Below are 27,214 nucleotides of genomic sequence, written 5' to 3'. Positions count from 1 at the left end.
TCCCTGGGTCTCCATCTGCAGATGGCAGATCATGGGACTTCTCAGCCTCCAAAATCACGTGAACAAATTCCTATAATAAATCTCTCGCTCTCCGCACCCCCCATACACACACACACACACACACACACACACACACACACACATTGATATATACTATTGGTTCTGTCTCTCTGGAGAACCCTAATATAGGGCGCCCATATTGCTTATTACATTTCAAGGTGATTTGTCTTTTTTTCTTACCTACTAATGGAAAATTCTCTTCTGAAATCACACTCATTAGCACTCAGAGTCTGCTGTGGCAAAATCTTTCCAAAATAGCCCCAAGTATATTTGTGGGACAGAAAGAAGCTAAGTGAGGTACAAATGTATTAAGGCTCAGCATGTGGGAAAAGTTTGAAATAAGGGGGCTGGCAGCCTCTAGCCTCTGTCCTGGAGTGAGGATGAGACCCTGCCAGACGCTAGAGGCGTTGGGTTGATTTTGTGTTTAGTGAGAGAGCAGCAAGGAGAACCGAAGAGGAACATGCCAAAGCCAGGTGGAAATGACGTGGTGTTGGTTTAACACCAACACACCCATACCTTTTCAACATACCTAGTTTCCAGCAACACAGAACAAATCAATGGCAGTAAAAGGCTTGTGATTGGCACCTCTTTTCTTATCAGGCCTGTAAATCCAGAGAGAGTCGCTTCCCATTTGGAATAGGGGCTCAGTGAAATTGGTGCAGGGCTCTGCATTAGGAGAAGTGTTCTCTTTCCTTCAGGGCTCTCTCTTTGTTCATTTTATTTCACTATGTGCATGTTTTCTTCAATATCCCTCTTTACTTTGTCCACCAACCTTTGAGGTAGATACTATCCCCATGGCACAGATGAATGGGGATAGTGAGACCCAGGAAGTCGCATTCAGAACTACAGTCACGCAGGAGGCTGGGATTTGAATCCAGACTTCCTCATGCAGAACCCGCGGACCTAAGGATGCTGATGCCGTTGCCTTCGGCCTGTCAGTGCTACCCATTCTTCTGGAAGAGGAAGGGATGCTGGAAGCTTCTGAGTGGGTCCAAAATGTCACAAATTCCCCAACTGGGCTGGCTGCCTAAATACCTACCATGTATCTGACATTTCACTGCTAAGGAGATGCCTTTGGGTTAAAATGTTGTCCACAGTAGTTTCTTGCTACAAGACCCAAGAGAAGTGCTCTGGACTCTGTAGGGAGATATAGTTAGAAGCCTGAAGAGAAGGATAATAGAATCTACCTCATAGGATTGTTTGATAAATGAAATACTGAATGTACAACTCTGGCACGTGCCATCATCGTCACTGTCATCATCATCACGACCTTTGCCATCACCACCATCATCATCACTGTCATCATCGTCATCGTTATCATTATCATCATCATCATCATCACCATCATCACCATTACCACTGTCGTTATTATCATCATCATCATCGACATCACCACCATCATGATCACTGTCGTCGTCATTGTCATTATCATCATCATTGTCATCATCATCACTGTCATCATCATCATCATCATTGTTATCATCATCATCATTATCATCATCACTATTAGCATCATCATCATTGTCATCACCATCACTATCATCATCGTCGTCATTATCATCATCACCATCACACTGTCGTCATCATTCTCATCATCATCACTGTCATCATCATTGTCATCGTCATCATCTTCATCATCATTGTCATCACCACTGTCCTCATCATCACAGTCAGCATCATCATCATCATCGTTGTCATCATCCTCATTCATAGCTCCACAAAGTTGTTGTGGAGACTAAATGCCCATTTTTGTTTCCATTTCATTTTAACCAGGCTTATCTAGGGCTTTCCATGTGTCTAGCAAGAGACTTTCACATGCTCCTCTGCACACTCCCCTCACTGAATCTTCCCAAGGAGAAAGAACTGAAATCCAGGCACACAGTAGGTGCCCTCGAATTGCTTCTTCTTCCTGAAAACGGAGGGGCTGATTTATGTGGACCAGGTGTGGGACTCCCAGGAGCTGCTAAGGATGAAGGGTGGGAGTTCCACATGCTGAGTCTCTCTGGGGTGGCAGGCTGGGGGGCTTGGTGCTGGGCTCCTGCCAGGAGAATGGAGTGGCATGCCCAGGACCCAGCAAGCTGCTCTAGGAGTGCTCAACACACAGTGAGATGCCCCTTTGGGACTTGTAAGGGTTGTCCATGTGAAGGGGAGGGGCTGCAAGCCCTACCTGATTCAGGCTGTAGGCAGAGACTTCTGAGGTTCACCTCTATCTTCTGAGGTTCTTCCCTCCTGAGCACATGAGAGAGTTATGTTTCCCAGTCCTTGCTGTTTGGTGAGCTTTATGAATAGTTTTAGCCAGTGAATTACCGATGGAAGTCGTGCATTTGGGATCCCAGCTGAAGTGATCCCAGCCAAAGTATTTAATTGCCAGCCTGGGGACACTGCTCTGTTCTGCCCCATTGTAGCAAAGCCCCTGAACATTGTATTGAGATGGTCGCCCCATAAAATGTGGAGAAAGATTACAGAACATTCTGTAATCAACAGAATTTCCCTCCTTCTCCATTAGCCCGCATTGGGCTTGTAGTACAAGCAATAAATAAGCTTTTATTAGTTGACATTAAGATCTGGGGGGTTGTTTGTTACAGCATCTTGACTTAGCCAATCCTGACTGATACATTTCCCCATTTTGGAAGGTATCCCATCCCCGACTCCGACCCCAAGAGTTCATGGCTGGCCTTTGCTCTTTTTCCTCTCATCAGTTTGGAATGCCACCTTCTACAACCAGATCTCCTGACCACTCCACAAAGTCCCTCCCGTATGCTTTCCTATGTCACCCATGTCTCCCTCATTCGCTTATGTATTTGTTTGCTAGCTGTGTCTCACATCAAACTGTGAATTCCATGAGGGCAGAGACCACGCTGTTTTGCCCATAGCCTGTGCCTAGCACTTGCTCCATGTTTGAAAGAAGGTTGCGGGTGAGGGTGAGGAAATGAGCTCAGAGAGGAGAAGTGACTTGCTTAAGCCCACAGAACAAGCAGGCAAGGGAAGCCTGGCCCCTGGTCTCCACCCTCCCCAATAATTACACCTACATCTGAGGGCCATTTGGGTGGTTGTGGAAACTAAATAAAATAATCACATAGAAAGCTCAACACAGTGTCTCATTACTGGGGCTCAGTGACTATTGGTGGTAATGACCGTTAGCATTATTGTTATGTTATAGATGCCCTACTCTTTTGTGAAGAAACTCTGAGGCCACAGTTGGGTCCTCCATGGGGCCAGACTGGGAAGATGGTGGTTTCATTATCTGGGATCTCCTATTCCCCACCCTTCCTTCCCATGCCTCCTGCCTACTGAGCCCCAACATCTTCCCCACCCTGATAAAACTGCTTCTGGAAAAAGGACTCAGCACCAGCTGAAGAAACCCTACAGGGCGGCTCATCTTGTGCCCCCTTTTCACAGACAATATACTGAGGCCCACAGAGGTTAGGGACTTGGCTACACTCACACAGCTCACTAGAAGCAGAACATTTGGTGTCAGTTGGAACCACTGTGCCCCTTCTCTCCATAAAATCCATCATGTCTAAGGGCAACAATGGGTCTTACTAAAGTAGTGGTTCTTGACCAGGGATGATTTTTCTCCCCAGGGGACACTAGGCGACATCTGGGACATTTTTGGCTGTCACAACCCCGGGGATGGCGGTCGATCTGCTATGGGCATCTGGAGGGTAGAGGCAAAGTGTGACGTGAAACATCCTATAATGCTCAGGAGAGCCCCATAACGAGGGGTTATCGTACCCCAAATGTCAATAGAGCTGAAGTTGAGAAATCCTGTACAAAAGGAATCGCAGAGATCAGAAGGGAAATGAGTTTGGGGATCCAGGGGCAACCATTCTGCTCTCCCTGGAGGAGACAGAATAGTAACACAGAATAATAACGCACACCAGGAAATCAATTTTACAAAGGCAAAGGGCTTTCACAAGCATTGTTTGATTCAAGACTCACAATCACTCCGAGAAGGTAGGTGTGATGACCCTGTAGAACAGATATGGCAACAGAGTCTCTGAGAGTAGGTATGACTTGCCCAGGGTCACAAAGGCAGGAAGGGGCAGTGGCAAGGCCAGAAGCCAGATCTTCTGACCGCAAGGCTCTTTTCATTGACACTCCAGCTTCTCTCCATTCTAGGGCTGGGCCCTGAACCACAGCCGCTTGAGTCTGGGGAAGGAGGTACCCATGACTCTTTAGAAGAGAGACAACTTCCCAGCTACCTAAAAGAAATTATGCAGTAAATTCCACTTCACCGAGTCTCGCTGATCAAAGAAAAGGATCATCAGGAGAAACCAATCCCGGGTCTTGGGAACGACTTCAGGGTGAGTGTGAAATTTTAACCAAGAGTGTTCAGCTGGGCAGGTTTGCAGCGGGGAGCGAGGGCGGTCAGCCCACTGCTGACAGCAGCTGACGGGTTTGTGCACCCTGGGGAGACGAAGCAACTGCTCGGAATAGAGACTGGATTCAGTTTCTCTTTGAGGAATAAACAGTCTTCTTGCTTCCTGTCCCCAGTCACCTGCAGGCAACCCCCAGGAGCTGCTTCCTCCCAGCTCCTGGCACTGGGGCTACCAGGCCCAGAAGTGCCTCACTTAGCCAGAGGGTTTTCAGCATCCCATTCTGGGAGGGCTTCTGTGGGAGCAAAGGGTCAATCTTATGTCACCCACTCTTCTCCTTCACCCTCCTGCTTGCCAAAATGCATGCACAAGCGTGCAAATGAACTTTGAATGTAACCATAACTAGTCTCCAGTCTTATGATGTTAATGGACTCATTATTTACTGAACACCTTCAATGTGCTAGAGATTCAATGGTGAGCAAACCACACAGGCCCCGGAGCTCATGAAGGGTATTATTTGAGATGTGGAGAGGTGGGGGTAGATACACAACCAACACATCAGATCAAATGGGGTGCATGTGACAATGGCATCGTGGAAGATAGATCTGCTGGTGGTTGGAGCATCAGGGAAGGCTTCCTAGAGGAAGGGATACCTGAGCTAACATTTGAAGGATGTCTACGAGTTTGTCAGTTGGAGTAACTTATCCTACTCTTAGAACCTCTTCATTCAAACCCCATCAGTAAGTTTCTCAGAGCACAGGACAGGGAACCACTGGGTGGTGTGGGCAGAATGGCTTCCCCAGATGAACTGATGTTTCCTGCCATTTCTCCTGGAGGCCTGGTTTGGATTTGGGGCAAGGATGCCAACAGAAGTAAGATTTTGTTCATTTTATCCACCAGTCCGTACAAATAAACTGAGTACCTGTTGTGTTCCAGGCACCATGCCAGGCCCTGGGTGTGCGGAATGCGGAGCTCCAGGGCAGGTGGGGAGACAGACCTCAGGATGATCACAGGACAGAGAGGTGAGGCACCCCTATTGTCTACCTGGGCACTCTTCTTGCTCCAAAATACTTGCATGTAGTGAAAGGGAGCACATTTATTAAGAAATGAAAACAGAAGTAGTAAATGTAGATGTACTACTAGTAGGAACCAGTAAATGTTGTTCCCTGAGCCTAGATTGTCCCCCCAACTCCCTACCGAGTGGCCTGCTTCTCTTTTCTTTAGTTCAGCTCCTGGCGAAGCTTCCTAAGTCCCCCAGCCCACGCCCTGGCCCTCGCCTAGCCTCCATGGCACATATCACAGATGGCAATCACATGCTTGTGTCCTTACTGATTGATGTCCACCTCCCTCACTAATCTGCAAGGTTCTCGAGGGTAGGGAGCATTTCTGTTTTGTATTCTCAGGGATGCCTGGCAAACAGTAGGTGCTCAGTACATGTTTGCTGGGTGAATGAATAATACGTAGACACTGTTGATATGACCACAGGGAGGATGTTGGGTTGTTCATCCTCCTTCTCCCTCGGAAACCATTTAGTGTCTTGTCAGATTCCTCTTGTCTTTAAATCCCCTACACATTCCTATGGGGCTGATTTGAATGGCTCCCATCATCAGGTGAGGAAATCGAAGCGTGACTCCAGGTTCTCCTGTCAGTGGGGCTCAGCTGGGTTGAAGATGTGATTTTCCTCTAGTTTACGAATTCTGTGTGTTTCTGGAGCCTTGTGGGGGAAAAGGCCACACTTTGCAGCCCATGGAAGCAAGGAGAGGCCTCAGTTATCTGCCCAAGCATACCCATTCCTGGTGGAGGATTAGAACGCTCTCACCCAAATGGGACTCCATGATGGATGTGGACAAGCAACCAAATGTCCCTCATTAATCACCAGCTCCATCTGGCTCCCCGCCTGATGGTTTTCAGCTGACTTGAAGAAGACCCAATTAGATGAAAACATTTTGACAATTTATCTTGTGGCATGAACAGGTCCAGATTGAGGCTATGATTTCGTCATCGGGGAGGGAGGAAGGGATTGGGATGTGGGTCACGCACAGAGCTTGGGGAGACGTGGGGGTCTCCCCCAGGAGCCTTCCCGTGAAACCAGAATGCAGCCTGCCTCCCGCTGACCCCTGACCCTGTCAGTCCCAGGGCCGGCAGGAACCACAGGATAAAAACGGTTTGGGTGCATAAAGCCTGAGAAGATGGACATCCAGAGCGGACCAAAGAGTCGAGCAGCGTAGCATGCGGGTGTTGAATGGGAACCAGAATTAGATGTCAGGATGTGACAAAAGCCAGGCCTGTTCCAGCTGTCACAGTAGCAAGGTGCCTGGGGACCTCGTGACTCGGCTTTTCTGGTGGGGTGGCCTCCGTGAGATGGGCCTGGCAGATGCCGAGAGATTCGCACACTCTCCTTGCAGAGCTGGGAACACGCCAGTGTCTCTGGAATGGCCCGTCCATGGTGGGTAGTTGTTTCCATGAGGTCACAGCTCTTCCTTCTTAAACACCATGTTTTTAGCTGCCGCCTGGAAGGTCCTTATGGGTTGCTCACCAGGAGAGCCCCCAGCGGACAGAGACCGCCACCACCTAGGATTTGTTCGCCCCCATCTCTCCTCTGCATCTGGAAGCTGCCCTAGGACTTGAAGAGCAAATTAGGGTGTCTCTCCCACCAAGTTCATTTCCACAACCTGCAGGCTAACATGAGGTGTGCTGGCACACGGGGTGGGGGGGATTTGCCTCTCTGGGCAGGACTTCTCATGTGGGCAGCCTGCCAGGCCAGGGAGGGCCTCAGGTGGGCCAGCCTGCCTCTGTCCTTTCTGGTTGCCTGAGCTCAGGCTCCGGGAGGGGAGGGCCTGCCCGCTGTCTCCCCGGGAAGGGCTGCTAGGGAGGTGGGCTTCTCCCCAGGAGCCGCTCAGCCCGCTCAGCCCTCACATCTCCCCACCCCAGGGACAGCCGGCAGAGAGAAGCTCCAGCCCCTCCCATACACGGGTTGAGTGGGCCTCCTTTTTCACAGCTCATGCTGTTGCATGTGGGCACACACACAGTGTTCGCACATCCTCTTACCACCCTTTACCCGCTTCCTGCTACTCTTCAAGTATCTCTTGCTCACGTTCCCTCCGCTACCCTGTTCACGGGCATGCTCGCTCACCCACGTACACCCACCATATTTACAAACATCATGCCCCCTTCCCTCTTCCTCCTACCACACACACACACACACACACACACACACACACACGCACGCACAGAATAGCAGGTCATCCAGTGACCCCACCTCAGATGCCTCTCAATTCCTGTGCATGCACACACTCCCGTTTGCACATGCGTGCCCACACACACATGTACCGAACATACACGTACCCCTCATTCAGACACACAGCTGGTTGGGGGCCAAGCCTGGCAGGTGACCAGGCCCAGCTGGTGTCCCAGAGAGAGCCCTGTGTGTGCAGGGCAGGGTACCAGAAGTCTGACCTCTGGAGCTTTAGCTCCCAAACAGATCTGCCAAGTCCCCCCTTGACTCTAGGCTCACTCCTATTGGCCTGTCTTCCTGGGGCTTTCAGCAATGCTTTTTTCCCCTCCATTTCCATTTTGTTCTATGGGATCTTGTTTCTTCCCTGTGTCTCTCTGGCTGGAGTCTGTCTTCGTCCCTAGGATTCAGTTCCTCAGGGGGCTTTTATGCCTGTCCTGAGCCCAGCTCTGAGCCTGAGGGTCCTTCTCCCCAGAGGCCCCCTTCAGGAACCGAGTAGATGCTGGCACTCAGCAAGTTTCCCATCCAGAGTGCTGGTAGGAAGGCATGACCTGTTGCCAAGGGCAGATGGGTCTGGTTCTTGTCTGGGGTGGAACAAGCCTCCATCTTTGACAAATGGTGATGATCTTTGAGGAACTCTGGCTTGCGTGATCAGCAAGAAGTCTTCCGGAGCTCCTGTTCTACGAGCCTTACTTAGGTGTAAGGACCGTGTCTTCACTAGTCGGTTCAGGGGTCAGCTGGGCACAGAACACTCCTGTCTTCCTTTTTTTTTTTTTTTTTTAAATCTCTGTGCACACCCATTGGTCAAGGCTCCCCATGGAGGCTGCCACTTCTGTGTTGGGGTTGGAAAGTGGTCCACATTCAACCCACCTTAGAAACATGAACCTCTCCATCCCCCAGGATCCTGATGAGTGACCTTCCCGCTGAGTCAGTTCATGCAGGGAAAGTGTTACAAGTCTTTGGATGTGGGGTAGTGCCCCATTTGACCCACTTTTCCCACAGGATTTTTGATAGCATTTCTGGGTGAATTGGCTTGGGTAGACTGCTGACTAATTGGATTAGTAACAATAATACAAATGATGATGATGATGATGATGATATGTTGTAATGATGCGTGGTAATAATACCAGTAAATCCTGCCACTTTTAAACACTTCCTACGTGCAAGCTACTACATTTATCCCTTTTTATACAATGTCATTGAAAACTGAAACACTAGTCCTGTGAGGTTCCCATTTGACAGACAAGGGATCCAAGGTTCAGAGAGGTTGAGGAACTCCTTGGAGTTCACGCAGCCGGTCCAAAATTCGAATCCAGATTTGTTTGAGTCCCAACCCTCTGCTTTTGACTCCTGTACCATACCTATACTTCAGAGAGTTGAAAACTGGAAACCACCTAAAGGTCCATCAATAGGGGAGTGATGATATCCAAACCCATGAAATATTAAGTAGCTCCTTAAAAACGACGTATGCCTGCATGTCCTGAAATGGGATGATTTTGAAGACAGTGAGCAAGTTGAATAAGGTAAGTAGAGAACAGTTTCATTTGCGGACGCTCCAGCCACACAACAGGCCTGTGGAGCTTTATGCCTTCATGCTCCTGGAGAGAAATAGACCAAGGAACAGGCTGGTGGAGAGAAATAGACAGGGAACTCACACCACCTGGGGAGTGAGCACTGCTCTGGGGAGGGAAGTGAGTTTGGGTGAGGGCCAAGGGTTCTTTGGCTTGATCTGCATTTCTGGGACTTTTTAGATGAACTTGGCTTCCTGCATTCCCTGCATAATTCGAGAGGAAACTTGCGTCCTGGCTGGGAGTTTGACTGTCTGGCTTGACATGCTTAGCCCTGCCGTTACCAGCTGTGTGACCCCAGGCAAGTAAGTCACTTATCTCTGTTTCTACATCTGCAACGTGAGAGTAATGGCCGGGACCACCACCATCAAAACGACAACTACTACCACTACGATGATAATAATAATACATCTACATATCTCATAGGATTAATACAGGGCTTCCCAATCATAGCACGGCTGACATTTTATGCTGGATGATTCTTTGTTTTGAGGGGCTGTCCTGCCCATTGTTGAATGCTTAGCAGCATCCCTGGCCTCTACCCACTAGATGTTAACAGCAACCCCTCACCCTAAAAATGTCCCCTGGGGGGCAAAATCCCCACAGTTGAGAACCACTGGGTTAATGTGATGGTAAGATGAGTTAATGCAGTGCTGAGGACAGTGCCTGGCACAGAGTAAGGCCCGGATAACTGGAAGCTCCTGTTATTCAAGGGAGGAAGAAGAAGCATGGGGTGACTTTCTCATCCAGACAAACATGAATGTAGGGGAAGAATTCTGGGCTGGAATTCGAGGCGCCTGGGGTCTGCTTCCGCCCCTGCCCCTCAGTGTTGGGGAACTTCAGATTCACCTCTTCGGGCTTCGGTTTCCTTACGTGTGATAAATTCAGGTCCCCAGGGAGCCCTACTCCGTCTCTCAGGGCAGGAGGCAGCGGGGGATCTGGCCCCTACCCGCTTCCCTCCATGGCGGCCTGGGCTGCTGGCTTGGCTGGCTGGGAATCCCGCTCAGACGTGGCCCCCTCCCTCCCTCCACAACTGGGGAGCAGATGCTGTCCATGAGACTCTTGCCCAGACACAGGTGGTACCACCTGCCACAAGTTCCTTGATTCTTGATCATCCTACAATCACTTTTGGCCCCGAAACAATTTGCTGGGTGAAGGGAGAGAAGGGTCTGGAGGGAAGGGAGGAAGAAAGGGAGGGAGTGGGGGGCGGTTCAGGGTAAGAGTGGCCTTTGAAGTTTGCAACCACCTTATATAAAACATCCTCAGTCATTCTCCATTTGGATGATGTCAGGAGAGCACATTACCATCCCGAGATCAAATGCAACAGCAAGAATCACTTGTTGCTCACCAGGCTACAATCATATATCAAGTATTCCAGGCACACGCAATTCGTAACTTTCCCCGAAACAGATTGATATTTTCCTCTTCCACTTTCTGGGAAGAAGACATCTGACTTTGCTTTGAGCACAGTTTGGGAGGCGGTGGGGAAATTAATCCAGTGCCCATTGTCTTTGCACGATGCTGGTCATGCAGCTGACAGCGTGATTCTATTTCTTCTCTCCGTTGTGTTCCCTTGGCGATCGGCGGTTTGCTATCAGAGCCATGTAGGGGACGAGAAATCCAAATTATTTGCTTAGGCTCTCAGAATTTGACCCAAGTGATAAATAGAGCAGGAAGAGTTGTTTATTATTTTTTTTGAGAAAAATCTCCTTCTTGTATGTTCTTGTCTTTTCCTTTTCCTTTTTGGTTATTCGGAACTTGTATCTTCCTAGTGCAGGGGTACTGGAGTAATTCACTCCTTGTGAAGAAACAGTAAAACTGGGGGGATGGGTTTTTTTTTTTTCTTGGCTTGGCCCCCCTGAGAACGGGGGATTGTCAGAACTGGAAGACCCCTTATGAATCATCAGGGTTAACCCTTCTGTTTTATAGGTGAGGAAGTCGAAGCCCAGAGAGGGAAAATGACCAGCCAAGGTCACACAGCCTTGACTTTGAGCACTTTGCTTACCCTCTCTGGGTGCCACTTGTCTTTATTTGCAAACAGGGCTAGCTCTTTCCGCTCCTTTCACCGAGGCGAGTGTCGGAAAGCCCCCAGAGAGTGGAAGGCCTTGCAGTGATGGCGATGTGCTGTCCAAAAGCAAGGCGCTCAGACTCCTGGTTAGGAATGGTTAGGAACCGAAACGATGAACTGAAATTGAGCTGGATTTACCTACTTTTCTGCTTTCTGGCTCTCTCCTTTGTTCTACAAATCTGTGATAACTGCCTGGAGTCTGAACTTGAAGCAAGTGCAGGTAGGTTTCTGCGAGTCCTTTGTGAGCTGGGGTCACCGTGTGTCCCGTGGCACGAGCCAGGCGGGAGACTCAGAGGCAGATTGCGGTCCCTGATCGCAGCGTGAGCAAGAGCGCAGGCCAGCGCTGACCTCGCCCCGAGGGCTTCCGGCCTCAGGTGTCCACAGCGTCTCCTTATGGAGAGGGATGGGTCATTACTACCAGTCCCCCTGTGCCCTGCAGTCACACGTGGGGACAATATCCGTCGCGGCTGTTGACGCCTTGCACACAGCAAGCAGCAGAGCTCAGGGCTTTGCGTGGGCTCAGCAGCCAATTGCCTGGGTTCAAACCCCAGCACGACCAGTTACTCGCTGTGTAAACCTGGCTAAGCTAGTCAGCCTCTCTGAGCCCTGGCTTTCAGCACTGAAAGGTTTTTTGGAAATTATAATTTAATGCACCTATAAAAGAAGACCTGTGACGTGCAAGTCAGTGATGAATCCCTGGGAACTCACTGCCCAACCTAAAAAGTATGCCTTTCCCTGTATCTTTATATCATCGATGGCCCTCTTTCCTTCAGTCCCCTGCCTCCACCAGAGAAATAACCAGGATCCTGAAACATATCTACAGTTCCAGTCCTTAAAAACAAAACCAACTTTTTCATTATTTACATATGCATCCCCTAAATAATGGATAGCTTATTTTTGCTTGTGGGTTTTTTTTGGGCGGGGGGAGGTGCTTTAGGAAGGTTGTATCATACTCTAGGAGGTCTGTGTGACTTGTTTTTTTTTTTTCCTGTTTAAGATTATATTTCTTTTTGTTTTTTTAAGATTTTATTTGTTTATTTGACAGAGAGAGACACAGTGAGAGAGGGAACACAAGGAGGGGGAGTGGGAGAGGGAGAAGCAGGCTTCCCGCGGAGCAGGGAGCCCGATGCGGGGCTCGATCCCAGGACCCTGGGATCATGACCTGAGCCGAACGCAGACGCTTAACGACTGAGCCACCCAGGAACTCCTAAAATTATATTTCTAAGATTCATCCTTGTGTCTGTGTGAGCCTGTGTTTCATCTATTTTCTCTGCTAGACACATCCCATCATCTGAATATACCACAATTTATTTACCCAGTCTCCTGATGGGCATTTGAGTTTTATCCAGTTTTTTTTCCCCACAATTATTAATAGTGCTTCTATGAACATTTTAGTGCGTGCCTTCTGCACATGTGTATGAGCTTCTACAGGACAGAGCCGTAAAAGTGGAATTGCTGGGTCTTAGGGAATAGAGATACTCAACTTTATGGGATGGCATCAAATTGTTTTTCAGAATGCTTGTACCCAAATGCTCTGTTTTTCATTTGTAATGCAGAGGCCGATCTCATAGGGCTGCTGCCAGAATTAAATGCATGCAAAACACAGAACATTTAGCACAGTGCCTGTACCTGGACAGGAGACGTTCAGGACGCGGGGACCTATGACTGGCTGGCTCCATTCTCCAGCCGAGTTTGGGAAAGAACTTACCATCTTCGGTAGTACGTGTTCCTGCTGCTCAGTCTGAACATTTTGCCGGAGGGTGCCCTGTGACTCTTAACTCTAGGGCTCGTCGAGCACTGTGAGTTTTTTCTGTCCACACGGCGTTTTGGTGGTGGGTGCTACAGCCCGCTGTTTATCCCACGGGGCCCTCTCTCCCACTGTGCCTCAGTTAGAACAGCCCCTGAAGGTAACTTCCAGTAGACCAGTGCTTCTCAAATTTTAATGGGGATCCTGCAAAAAGGTAGATCATGATTCAGCAGGTGTAGGGCGGCTTGGAGATGTTTGTATTTCTAACTCCTACCAATGTAGGCTGACACAGCTGGTCATGGGCAGTGGGGGGGGGGAAGAGTGACAGCCAAGCTGAGCCCTGGTGGAAGGCCCGGGTCCACCAGCTGTGGCGCGGTGAGACACGGCCTGGCCAAGGAGAAGGTCTTGCAAAGGGAGCAGCCTGTGAGTTGGGAACACCCGTTACATTACATAGCGTCCGCTGTTCCTCCAGGAATCCTTTCAATGACTTTATGAAGAGTTGTTCCAGGTCTTATTAGGAGGTCATCCGAACTGGGTTGCCCCAACTGCCTGGTGTGGTCCCGACCAGGACGTTCCAAAGAAAAATATAGGGAAGAAGCTTCCCATTGCTGGTCAGGACCCTGGTTTTGGGTGAGACTCCCATTTTTTCTCATCCATTTGGTCCCCAGGAAAGCACAGACCAGACTCAGCTTCACCTCCCATGTCCTGCCCAGGAGTTCCAAAGCTGACCGGCAGGGAGCGAGCACAGGGATTGTGCAAATGTATGACTAGGAATGCACCTCTTCTCTTACCCTGAAGCTGCCCCCTACCCCGTCTCCAGGTAAAGCAATCACGTTGCTTTTCAAAGCCAAGAGCTTCTTGGGATATTCTAAGCACAGGGCATGTCTTCAGAATGTACCTGGGAACAAACTCTTGTTCTCCTCTGAGCTCAGCATGTTGGGCTTTAGGAGATTTAATTCTTTTCATTTTTTTTTTTTTTAAGTGGAGGCTGATGCTTTTCCCTCATCTCCATCTTTGCTGTTGACAGCCAGACACCCAGGGAAGTGTGCAAACACAGTTAGCCACGGCTTGTTGCCAGAGATATTGATCACTTCTCAGCACTCCACGTGACTCCTAAATGAGACACTCAGATGCACCTAAATGGGGTGCTTTTTTCTTCTCGTTTGAAGTGAAAATTTCCAAGCAACATCTGATGTCAGGATAATGATGACTCAGATTTTCCGACACTTAAGCCCAGATCCACATGTCCAAACATCTTAGATGATGCTACATGATATGTGAGTCCAATTCTGCATCAGACTCCCAACAGGATGCTCACCTCGTGGCATCACCGAAGTCTCATATGATGTCACGGTTCTCGAGGTCTTGTGTGAATGCCACGTCAGCAAGGACGAGTGGAAATGGCTCTAAACCAGATTGGAAGAGCTCAGCTCTACCCCAGCAATGCCGACAAGCGGCTGTCCTATCCCAGGCACTCTCCTCACCTCTCTGCATTGCAGTCTGGCCATTTGAAAAATAATCAGCAATTTCCAAACATTCTGTAAAACAAAGAACCCTTTGGTCAAACAAAATCTTAGATGAAGCAAGTATAGGAGTCCCAGATTTCCACTTGCTCTTCTCTCTCCCAAAGACGCCCCTAAGGTCACTTTAGGAACCACAAGGGTTCTAAGGAATAGAATTTGAAAACCGCGAAACTAGTTAAACCCCAAAAGTCCTTTTACCTTTGACGGTCGACAAACCTTGCTCTCGGACTTCTAACCTCCAGAGCAATGAGAAAATAAGTTTCTGTTGTCGAAGCCACCCAGTCTGAGGTCCTTTGTCAAGGCAGCCCTATGAACTAATATATTGAAGGTGGGGGGAACAGCTTCCCATAGAGGTCACCATTTTAAGGAATTCTATTTATCCCACTCTACAATGCCTAAGGAACATTGTATATCTCCTTTCAGAGGGTCTGAGCCCATGCTCTTTACAGGGGAGATGCACCTGCTCTCCCAAGGAATGTTTCCCTGTTTTTGGGAGGATAAGCAGCATGTTCTTGAGTTTGGCCATGTCTAGTGCGGGGTCTGGGTTCAGCAGGCATCCACAGGCATGGTGATGGTGGGCCTGGTGACCAGAGCCTCTGGAAGACCTCCGCCTGGCTCTTGGTCTGTGAAAGTCTGGCCACAGGAACATTTAAGGCCTGCTGGGAATATAACCCAGGCTTTATTTTTTCCTGATCAAATTGTGCTAACCTAGCGCCCACAGTAATAATAGTCATCAATGGTAGAGCTGTGTGAAACTAGCAATTTTCACTTCACAGGAATTTGTCTGGGAAAATAACAGTTTTTCACCTTTGGAAACTGCCATTTGGTTTCATGAAAAATTCAAGGTGAAAAGAAGTGTAGGAGAATATTTTCCATTTTTCATGAACTGGGTTTTGGCAGAGGTGGGAAGTCTCTTCAATCTCAGTGGTGAGAGGGCCCACCATGGCATTGGACTGGAAAAGAAGTGGGGGCTGGTGGAAGATGAAAGGGGTGTGGAGAGTCCACATGGTGCCGCCGATGGCCTCCAAGAGCCTCTCTGGGGAAGGGGCAAGGCAGGAGTGGCACCAAACTCTGGGAAAGCAAAGAGGGACGTAGGGCTTTGGGACAAATCACTGTCTTCTTTGGCATTTTGCCATGAGTCATCTGGGAAAGGGTTAGGCTTATTTGTCACCTAGTTTACAAAGGTCCCCTACATTCAAATCTCACTGATTGGCCATTTGTATCTGGTTCATGCTTCCCTGGGGTCTTAAACATGTGGGGTTCATTCATTCGGCCACTTACTGGCCTGCTGTCACACAATACCATAGACTGGGTGGGTTATAAACTAAGGAAATTTATTTCTCATAGTTTCCCTTGTACATCACATGTGTGCAGTCATGATAGACATTGCACAGCTGTGTGTGTGTGTGTGTGTGTGTGTGTGTGTGTGTGTTGGGGATGGGGATGGGAGAGAGATGGCAAAGTGAGGGCAAGGCATATAGTGGTAGAATGAGATGTCACATCCTTATACTTGTGGAATTGGAAGTCTGCTAGAAGAGACAGAGTTCCTGCTCAGGAAATATCTGGAAAACAGTGCTGGGGCAGGCAAAGATACAGGTCAAAGTTCAAAGCTTGGTTTAAAAAAAATGATGCCTACTGAATTTGTCAATATGACTCAAGAGCCTTAAAATTGCTCTTCTGAGAAACTGTCCTAAGGAAATAATCAGAAATGCCGTTGAGGACACTGGCTCCAAGATCTTCTCTGCAGACTTACCTATAGAAATTTGGTACCAGCCTAAGCTGTAACAGCGAGAGGGATTGTTTCAATAAGTGATGACCCAGCCCAGGGGCCAGTAATCTATGGCCCTTGGGCCAATCCACAGTTTTTGTAAATAAAGTTTTATTGGCACACAGCCATGACCATTACATTACGCAGTGTCTGGGGCTGCTCTGGCCTGCAGTGCAGAGCTGAGTACTTACCACAGGGACCACATCACCTGCAAAGCCTAAAATATTGTTATCTGGACCTTTAATAAAACATTTTCTGACTGCTGATTAAGCCATATGAAAAAATGCCAGGCAAACATTAAAAATGATATTAATAAGGACTTTTTTTATTGTCATGGAAAAATGCATATGTCATAATGTTAAGTAAAAAAGTAGGATGTGGGGACATCTGGTTGGTTCAGTCAGTTAAGCATCTGCCTTCGGCTCAGGTCATAATCTCAGGGTCCTGGGATCGAGTCCCGCATCGGGCTCCCTGCTCAGCGGGGAGCCTGCTTCTCCCTCTGCCTGCAGCTCCCCCTGCTTGTGCGCTCTCTCTCTCTGACAAATACATAAATAAAATCTTTTAAAAAAAAAGTAGGATGTGAAATTTTGATATTAATAATAGTAACTAACATTTGCAAGTGTATATGAAGTTCTCAGTACTGCTAAAAATGGTGTTTACAGGGACTTCTTACTAACAGGAGAAAATGCATATGGTATAATACCACGCAAAGAAAAGCAGGATATAAAATGTTGATATTAGTAAGAATCATATTTATTAAGGACATATTAAACTCTAGGCATGGTACTCATCACTTTATGTATTATTTCATTGAACCTTCAAAGAACTCCACTTGGAACTTACTGTTATTTACAAATCAAGAACGGAGATACAGAGAGGTTAAGTAGTTTAGGTTCGGGACCTACCTGGTTAGTGAAGGAGCCTGAATTCAAAGATAGGGAGTGTGCCTCTACACAGAGAAAGGCCTAGAAGGAAATGGGGCAAAATATTAGCATGTGTATGTGGGTGGTGGGAGGAGAGCTATAGAGTTAAGGTTCTGTGGCTGGAAGTAACTGAGAACTTGGAAAATCACTGCTTAGGCAAGTGAGGTGCTTCCTTCTCATATAGTGGGAGATCAAGGGGAGGCAGCCAGTGCTGGATTGGAGGTTCTCTGACCCCACGGGAGACTTGCCTATGACCAGCCTGAACATGTGAGTTTTATCTTCAGGCTTGTCACTTGGATCTCATGGTGATGGCCCCACTTGGTGGGTCATTTCTTGCAGAAAGAGGGGTCCAGGCAAACGGCTAAAGGTGTAAGTTGACTGAGTGGTGCCTTTATCAAAGGACTTTCCTCTGACTTCCAAACAGCAGCTTTCGCTGTGCCTCCTTGGCTGGAATGGGGTCACGTGATTATCCGTGGTGGCAAAGGAGGCTGGGAAGTAAAGTTTTCTAGCCAGGCACAAGGCGACCCTGAACAAAATTGGGATTCTGTGAGGAAGGAAGAAGGGGAGAATGGATAATTGGGAGTCAACTTGCAGTGCCTGCCACATGGATGGTCACTAAATTATCCTTTATTCTTTCCCTGAATTTTCCTGAATAAATCTTGCTGAATCTGAAGGCACCGGGACTGAGGAGAGGCGTGGTGTCTTAGTCCATCTGGCCTGCTGTCACACAATACCATAGACTGGGTGGGTTATAAACTAAGGAAATTTATTTCTCATAGTTCTGGAGGCTGGGAAGTTCAAGATCAAGTGCCGGCAGATTCAGTGTGTGGTGAGACGTTCCTGATTCATCCCATGGCAGAAGGTATGAAAGAGTTCTATGGGCTCTCTTCTTATAAGGACATTAAACTCATTAGGAAGACTATGCTCTCATGACCGAATCACCTTTCAAAGGCCCTACTTCCAAATACCATCCATTGGGGGTTAGGTTTCACCACAAGAATTTGGGGGTGGGGGCATACACATTCAATCTGTAGCAGGTAAGGAAATCAGGGGAGGCTTTTTGAGGAGGCATGTTGATTTATGGGGTAACTGGTGAACTGGGGAGCCTCCAGCTTTCTTTGTTATGCAGGGGAGCCTCAAGCTTTTTTGGGGGGTGTATAAGAGAAGCCCCAAGACGATCTGCTTGATTGGCTTCTTCCACCTTGTGCAGGAATGTGGAGCACTGGGGTTAGCCCTGCCTCCGGGCAGGCCTGTGGGCAGGGCCACGGCACAGGGACTCAGAAGGCCATTGAGGCCCACTGAGAGAGGCTCGGAGTCCAGGAGTCCACTCTGGCAAAGATGACTTTGGAAACTATAGTGGGTAGAATTTCACATGCATGAAACAACATAGAGGGCCTTGGAATGCGCAAGTTCAGTGCGGGGTCCTCCAGTGGAAGCTTCTGGATGTGAGTCAACTCTAGGTACTTGTTTTGCATGAGTACCTTCAAGACAGCATCCCAGCCCCTTCCTACCAGATTTTGGCCACCTGTGCCCTACAGACCCTTTCGCATTGAAGTGTAAATGGCTGTTATCAGACCCTTTCTTGAAAGCAGGTGCTGAGAGAGCAGAGGTGGGGAGGAGGAGGGAGAGCCCAGAGGTCGCTGGCTCTCTGAGGGGTGAGAAGCCTGGCGCTGACACTTTGCCAGCTGCGTGACTTAGTATTCCCACCTGTCAAATGGGAATGATGGTTAAAGAATGACCAGAGCGGGAGACAGCCTGTTACAGCCCGGTAATAGTAGGTGCTAAATAAGTGTCCGCTCCCTTCAATCCTTTGCCTGAAGGGAGCAAGAGTGGAGGGCCTGAATGTGGAGATCAGGGTCACTGGTCCCGAACTCAGCAGACTTCCCAAGGGTTGGCCTCACCGATGGGCCCTGAATTCCTTTTCTTTCTCAAAGCACCAGGTCCTCAGGGCTCACCACTGACTGACTGGGCCACGCAACCCTGTCTGCCAGGACCCGCCCTCCGGAGCGTAAGGGCATCTCACACAGTTCCTGTTACGGTGCCGAGTGGTGGCTTGGGACACGCGGCTGGGGTTTGCTGGGCGAGCCCCGTGGTCCCACCACTGCCAGCGCGGGTGGGCGAGGCTTCGTGCGCTGTCAACGAAAGCTCAAGGCTTCTTCCCATTGGCTGGGTCGCTCATTCATGCAGAAAATGAGACATGATATCAAAAGCACATGGGGCTCAGCGGTATTAGGCAGCCTTTATGGGCCTGTCAAATCCTGGCTCTGAGGGGCGGAACGTCCTTCATCTGATACCTGTGGTAACTTTCTGATGATTAGGGTTCCTGGGGCCCAGGCCTGACAGCTTTTCCAGGACACAGTAACACCTCCCTTTCTAGACAGGGCTGGGAAGCTAGTTTCTTCTCTGGGGCTGCCGAGGCCGGAGGGCGTCTCATACGGTGCCCTCACCCCCAACTTGGTCATCATCCAAGCGTGTACAAAGTCTCCCAGAGCTTGGATATGTGGAGAGTGTCCGCTCTGCACCGCCCCCGGTGGGGGGTGGGTTTACACCCTGCCAGTCATCCTGCTCCTGGCACATCCCCTGGAGACAAATGTATTGATCAGGACAGGTCTCGGGCTCTACTTCATGCTGCTTCTCCATGTGAAACACTGGGGGCCTGGCCTCCCCAGGACCTGAGGTGGAGAAAGAAGAGCCATTAGGAATGGTTTCCATCAGTCCCACTGAACCTGGCAATGGGAGTCAATGACCACGTGATACAATTGTGAATATATATATATATATATATAATTGTGAAACATAACTTACGTATAGGAAAGTACACAATACATACATTTACATGCTAACCATTTTAAGTTAACACTCATGCAACTTCCGCTTGGGTTCCATTATGCGTAGCCCAGCGGCCCCCACGCTCCCTCCCGACCACCACCACAGCCGTCTTGCGCAGCCGTGAACCCTCTTCTCTTACAGAATTCACTTCCCTGCTTTTCTTTTTGGTTTTATCACCTAAGCGGATGTGCCTAAGCTTAACCCGTTTCGTTTTGCCTGGTCTTTGACCTTTACAGAGCCGGAATCAGACAGCATAGATTCAGCTGTGTCTGGTTTCTTCTGTCCAACAAACCATTTGTGAGACTCATCTAGACTATCAACAGTTTGTTTATTTCATTTTTTATGTGACTATTCCACAATGTTATTTGTCTCTTCCTCTCGCGATGGACATTCGCGCCGTTTCCAATTTAGATATTATAATGCTGTCACTATGAACACTCTTACGCAGGTTCCTGAGTCTCTGTTCGGAATAAACCTAGGAGGGAAATCTCAGCATCATGGACATGCAGTCCTGACTTCAGTAGATACTCACCAAAGTCGTCGTGCCCATTTACACACCCCGTGCAGTATGTGGGAGGTCCAGTTGGTCACGAATTCCCAACACTTTGTGCGTCCGTCTTTCTAACTGTAGCCATTTTGGTGGGTGTGCAGTGGTTTCATTGTGATCCCAGATACATTTTTTGAGTCTGTTTGTTCTGGAGAAGCACAGATGATTTTCTTCAAGTAGACGGGATTCCCATGATACTGAGTGAGGCTTCTAGCAAAACCTACCGGTTGGCCAGCTTCCGGGGCACTTGGTATCACTGCTGTTTACGCACAGGAGTAGACAGCTGTTGAGGGTTTCCCAGGCCAAGCTGCCTGCGACTCGTGGGAAAAGTGGTCCCGAGAAGCTGCCTTGTGGAAAATCATGTGGGTGTTTGGGCTTCAGGATCACCGATCATGGGAGCACCTGGGCATGGACGACACCTGGCTCCTCGGTGGCCCTCTGCCGGCTCTCCACCCTCGCTCCAGCCTTTCCTGTCCTGTTCTTGTCTGGATGCTCTCAGTCACCTGAGATTTCTGGGGGCTGCTACCAGTCGGAGCCAATGCTTCCTGGGCATCTGTCTGGGCTTCGGTTTCCTCAGTGGAGAGAGGGGCTCCTGGGGAGAAGGGAGGCGATGGTGCATGCAAACTCTGGCTCCAGCCGGGCCCAGTACAGGGGCTTGTTGACCGGGCTGAGATGATGGGGTGGCAAGAGACGTAAGTGGGGTGCACAATTTAAGGCACACTCTCCGGTGCCGCCCCTGCACCTGCCCGACCCCGGGAGGGAGTACCTGCTTACATTTCCGCCTCAGGCAGCTCACTCCTCTCCTCCTCGTCTGGGCCCTGCTCAGCGGTGACGTCCTGCCGATCCCCTGAGCTCTGCCTCCTGCAGAACTTACTCTGAAGAGTGCTTTTCAAACTACTCATCATGAAACTTCAGCGGATTCCAAAATGCAGCCCTCATGAAACAGGAAGTGGAATAGGATAGAAAATATTAAAGTTCATCCGATGTAAGAGGGAGAAGCACTGATTCAGGAACTAGGTCTCAGCTATATGTACGTATGCGCGCACCAGGTCATGGTGTAAAATGCATCGCTCACCACGGGTGACAGTGAAAAGGAGTTTTGAAAACTGCCTCCCTGTCAACTCTACACCATTGACGGTGCCCAGAACACCGCCCACTTCCTCTCTGCCCCCGTTCACCTGCCGGGTTACCCCTGCCCCTCAGACATCCCCGCCTGAGCCCCCTCCCCTCTGAAGCCTGCCTTGACTTCCCCCAAGCAGCGGCCATTTTCCTGCTGCTTGGCGTTGCAGCCATGCCTCATGCACGACCAGCAGAGCCGGACTGCCTGGGTTCAGATCCCAGCCTGCCTCGTACTAGGTATGTGACTGGGGCAAGCCATTTGTGCGTCCCATGCCTCAGTTTCCCCATTTGTAAAATGAGGTTGGTAATAATAATCCCTATCTCATGGGACTATGTAAGGATCAAGTGAGTTACTACAGGAGGAGTGCCTGTATCAGCCCCGGGTGGGCTCCCAGGGGCTCAGCAAGGGCTCACAGTTCTGGTATTCGCAGCTCGGTCCCTGCCATGGTGGTCCTTGCTCTGCCTTTTGATGACTTGGTGTCCTGTCTGCTTGCCCTCCTGGACTGTGGTTCATTGCGGGGAGGGTCTGTGCCTGGTTAGCGCTCACAGCCCCAAGCACTGGGCCTGACACACAGTGGGTGTAGCCCAAGCCTCAGTCTTCCCCACCTTGAGTTACCCCCACCTGGGACACACGGGGCCCCTCAGTTTGCCTCCTGTCTGCCTCTCCGGGTCCTGTCCTTGGTACCTCTGTGTGCCTCAGTGATGGTCACTGTTGGGCACTCTTGGGCCATGAGCTGAGGGGCCTAGAACCTCTGGTGTGTGAGGGTGAGGCATAGGACACACAGAATTGTATGGCCCTGTTTCTCTGTCCCTGCAACTTTGTCACTTGATGCCGCACAGCCGAAGCAGGCTTTATTGGAAAGATGGGAGTGACAGGAATTACAACACCAGAAGGGGAAGACACCCAACTCGTGGCATTCCCACAAAGATTCTCCAAAAGAAAGGCACCAAGATGACCATCCACAGTGGGTGTGAGCTCCTAGCAGGGGTGGCCCTATCCTGGGGTTCTCCCTGTCCTAAGAGCCTGCCTTCTCCTTTAAACCTTCAGATGAATTTCTACCTGTTCCTAGGGAAGATCCATGCTCTGCTTGGAGGATTGGCTTGGCCTTGGAATTCACCCCCTCCTTTAGGCAGCTGGTCTTTGAGCTTCTGTAATCCCTGAAATTCATTTCCAGAAGCTGGATGATTTGGTCAATACCAAAAAAGACAAGTGTGTATGCATGTGCATGCATGTGTGTGTAGGTGTGTATATGTGTTTGGGAGAAGACCAGAGGGATTTGGACAGGACGGTTTGGGATGAAGTTGGGCCACACCAACTCAGGTCTTCTTCCAGATTTCCCAGTGGGGGAGTTGTGAAGGGATCGTTCTTCCCAGTCATCCAGTGGACAACCGGTGTATCATTCCACCCACCCACCCCGCCAACCCCGCAAACATAAATACAACTGCAAATGAACACACACTCACACACACTCCAAACATAACCACGACAACACATGTATAATAGATGCACACATCACACATACACGTATACATACACAGGACCAGACAGATGTAACCACATGTACGCACAAATATGACAACATAAGCAAACCGTACATACATACACACACACACACTTACCTGTATCTCTTTCAATGACAAATATTAATTCTCAGAGATTAAACAGTCTAGAATATACTAAGAAGTGAAGACATTTTCCCAAATGCAACCTTATCCTCACAGACTCCTGCCCTCCAAGGGCAAAGCCTTTAGAGTCTTAATCAAGATGGTCTATTTCCCTTTAATCCTTCTTTGGCCAGTCCCGGGCTGCCTGCCGAGATCTGTCTGCATAAGGGACTAGTGTCCATCTCAGAGCCATCTGCACATAAAGCTTCACGAAGACCAGGTAGAAGTTTTGAAATGAACTCCAATTTGCATCTCAGAGCAGCTCAGTCTCCTGAGCAGGGCATTCTCCTGCGAGTGAAAGGGAAGGAGGCAACCTGTGGATTTATGGTCCTCCTATACGGGCAAAACCCTGGGATTTCTACTTCTATTACCCAGCTAGTCATTAAAGCTTAGATGAATAAATGAGTGAATGAATCATTACAGAGGTTTCAGAATGCAACAGACTTGGGCTTGAATCCTTGCTCTGTATTTGTGTGAACTTGGGCAAGGCACTTAATCTTTAGGAGCCGAAGCTCCCTTGTCTGTAAAACAAACATAATAACACTGCATTAAAGTTGAAGCTGTTGTAATAAAACAAAGACATGTCAAAATACAGTGGCTCAAAAACAGATAGGGTTACTTTCCTCCCATGTATCAGTCCTGGGTGAATGACCAAGGTTGGCAGGCAGTTCTGTTCACGTGGTCATTCTAGGACCTAAACCCCTTCTGTCTTGTTGCTCTGCTTCCCCTGGGCCTTTGTTCTCATCCACATGGTCAAAACCAATATGCAGAGATGAGAACGAGAGAGAGAAAAGTAAGGGGCTTGCCTTCGGAGTGAAAAAAAAAAAAGACACAAAAATTGCACAAATAACTTGCAGTGACATCCTACTGCTCTAAAAGTAGTCACATGGCCAGATTGGCTGCAAAGGAGCCTGGTAAATGTAGTCTTTAGCTGGACAACCACAAGTTCAGCTACAATTCTCTTTCTATGGAAGAGGAGAGGTGGATACCTAGCTGTCTTCCCACAAATAGCTATGTCAGATGTCTGTGGTGAGGACTAAAGCAGGTAATGTGAATAACTTGCAAAGCACAGAGCCTGACATACAGTCTGCCCTTGAGAAATGGGAGCTATTATTTAATAATTTCAAAGGAATTCTTTTAAAATGAATGTTATAATAATGTAATCGGGATGCCCGTTTTCTTGGTCCTTTGGTGGAACAGGGTGGTATGGAAAAAATAAAAGGGTCCAGCCACAAATGCTTGGATAAGACTCAGGGAGTACACGGCCTAGAAAGCAAAAGCCCTTGTAGGATGAGACACTTGCCTCAGGGACATCTTAAGGTGGAGTCTTCGAAGAGGTATAGACAGCCTAGAGATGTCCTTCAGATATGAGGATATAGGGATTTGCAGGAAGCCATTGTGATGAACATCAGGGAACGTGAATTTGTTCTCATGTCCCCGGGAAGTACTGCTTGACACAATGAGGAAGTAAGTTTTCAGGAGCGTGAGGGAGAAAGCCAGCCGGACACGCGCGTTCATGGGGAAGGCTGCATATGCTGTAGTGGGATTCCTGTGTTCTGGGAGTTTCGTCACAGGGCAAATCACCTCACCTTTCTGAGTCTTGTTTTTGCCCATGCACAAAACGGGGTCCCAAACAATTCTTACACTAAGGGGTGGTTATGAGGCCAAAGCAAGTTAATGGGTGTGCTGTAAACTCTGGAAGTCTCTACAGATGTGAGGAATTAGGGTAATTAAATAAAAGTGGGGGAAATCCATCACCTGCAGTCAGGTGTGTCCCCAGACCCGCTTGGGCTCATGTGGTGGGTGGGTGGAGCCCGCTTACCTGTCCAAGAGAAATGCCTTCCAGTCCCCCCCGGGAGTGGCAGGAAAGCTGTCAGTCTTAATCAGGACTTCCTTTCTGGGAGCGGCTTCCTCTGTGTCACAAACCTGGCACAGTTCAAACCGCGGCTTCAAGAGTTGTTTTCCTTGGGTTTCGCAAATACTCTTTTACCCGGAGGAGACAGAAAGCTCCACATTTCTTTCCACCTGGAAATCACCACCGTTCTAAGGCTGTCCTTGTTTCCCTGCTAAAGACATATTTGTGCGTCTACACCCCGCAATTTTCCCATGTAACTTTCATTAAAGTTAATTGGCATCACAAGATTAAGGCAGACAGCAAGAGACAAAGAAGTCAGTGCCAAATTGCGCCTGGCCAGGGTGCCGGGAGAGTGACAGGCTTCTGGGGCGGAGCGGGGAGGGGGCAACTCCACCAAGCGGGAGTCCCAGGCTTTGCTTTGGGGGTTTTCTGCAGAAGAGGCTGCAGAAGCGCATTGTGGGAAGAGCCAGGCTGCAGGGTTCTTGGGTAAGGTTAGGACTGGAGACTCCTTCTCTCTAATGCAAAGTAGCCTGGATGGTGTTTTGACCCCTTTCTCTTTTTTATGGTGATTGGCAATAGTAATGTATCCTATAGTCGTGATAACAACCGTTCACTGGGTGTCTAATGTGCTCCTCTCTGGGGCGGAGCCTGCTCTTGCACCTGGATTCTCTCCACCACTTTATGAAGGGCATGTTTCTCTGTGTGTTATGGATGAGAAAGTTGAGGCTCAGAGAGATTTCATGATTAGCCTGAGCTTACACAGAGAGTAAAGAGCAGAGCTAGTGTTCAAGTCATTGTCACCTGACTTCATAGCAGGACACTGGACTGGAAATGTGGTGGGTGGGAAAGCTTTCCTGCCACATCACGTGGAGAGACCCTTCCAGGCAATTTTTGGGCTGGCTGGGCATCTGGGACCCATTCTGTGCAGGGCTGACATTTGCGGGGCCTGTAAAAGCTTAGTACCAGCGGACCTGGCGCCCCCGGGCACCCGGGGCTCAGCACCCTCCACCTTCTGCAGCAGGTAGTGGGCTCTCTGGAGCCCATAGTCCACAAAATGCACTAGTTCTAAACCCTTTTGCATACAAGGACCCATTTAACATAAAAAATGCAAAATATTTTTAGTATCTGTTAATTGAAAAAAACAAAATGATCAAAAATTATGATACTACCGATTTAATAATATTTGGAAATATTTCTGTATTTTATTTATCACATCTATGTAAATTAATAATGATGCAGATAAAATAGACAATTCACAGAGAAAATACAAATGGCCAATACATATATGAAAAGATGATCAATCTCACTAGTAATCAGGGAAATGCAAATTAAAATGACAATGAGAATCATTTCGCTCATCAGATAGGCAAAATTAAAAGTTTGATGCTATCTAGTGTTGTCTGGGGTGTGGGGAAATGGTTACTGTTATCTATTTTCTGTTCACGGGAGTAGAAATCGATGCAGCTAGTTTGTAGGGGGATGTTAAAATGTAATGTAGGTGCACACACACGCACACGCGCACACACACACTAGGTTTTAGCAACTTTACTTCTTGGTGACTCCTCTAGCAAACGAGATGAGATGAACATTGAAGCACTGTATGGAATAGCAAAACATCAGATGTAAGTTAAATGTCTATCAATGGAGGGATGATGGCACAAAAAAATGGAATATTTATACAATGGAATACCATGCAGCTATTAAATGGAGTTAGCAGATCAGTATGTACTGAGGGGGGAGGATCTCAAGACATACTGTGAGTCGAACAAACAAGCATGCTGCACTCCCCGTGATATTATATGGTGGTCATGGGAATGTCTAACATATATCCAAGTGGTGTCATTGATGGAGGAGCCGAGTGGTTGCACGTTCAAATCCATCCCTGTGTTTGAATCCTGGTCATGCTCCCCTTGGGGTGCTCCCTTGCAATGACCAGGTGTGGGAAGGATACTAAAGCAAACCTGGTCCTGGGAGAGATGAGACTCCTACGT

The sequence above is a fragment of the Leptonychotes weddellii genome, chromosome 6, assembly GCF_054177405.1.
Source record: "Leptonychotes weddellii isolate Sample4059 chromosome 6, ASM5417740v2, whole genome shotgun sequence".
Lineage (NCBI taxonomy): Eukaryota > Metazoa > Chordata > Mammalia > Carnivora > Phocidae > Leptonychotes > Leptonychotes weddellii.
Note: the sequence above shows the minus strand (reverse complement) of the source record.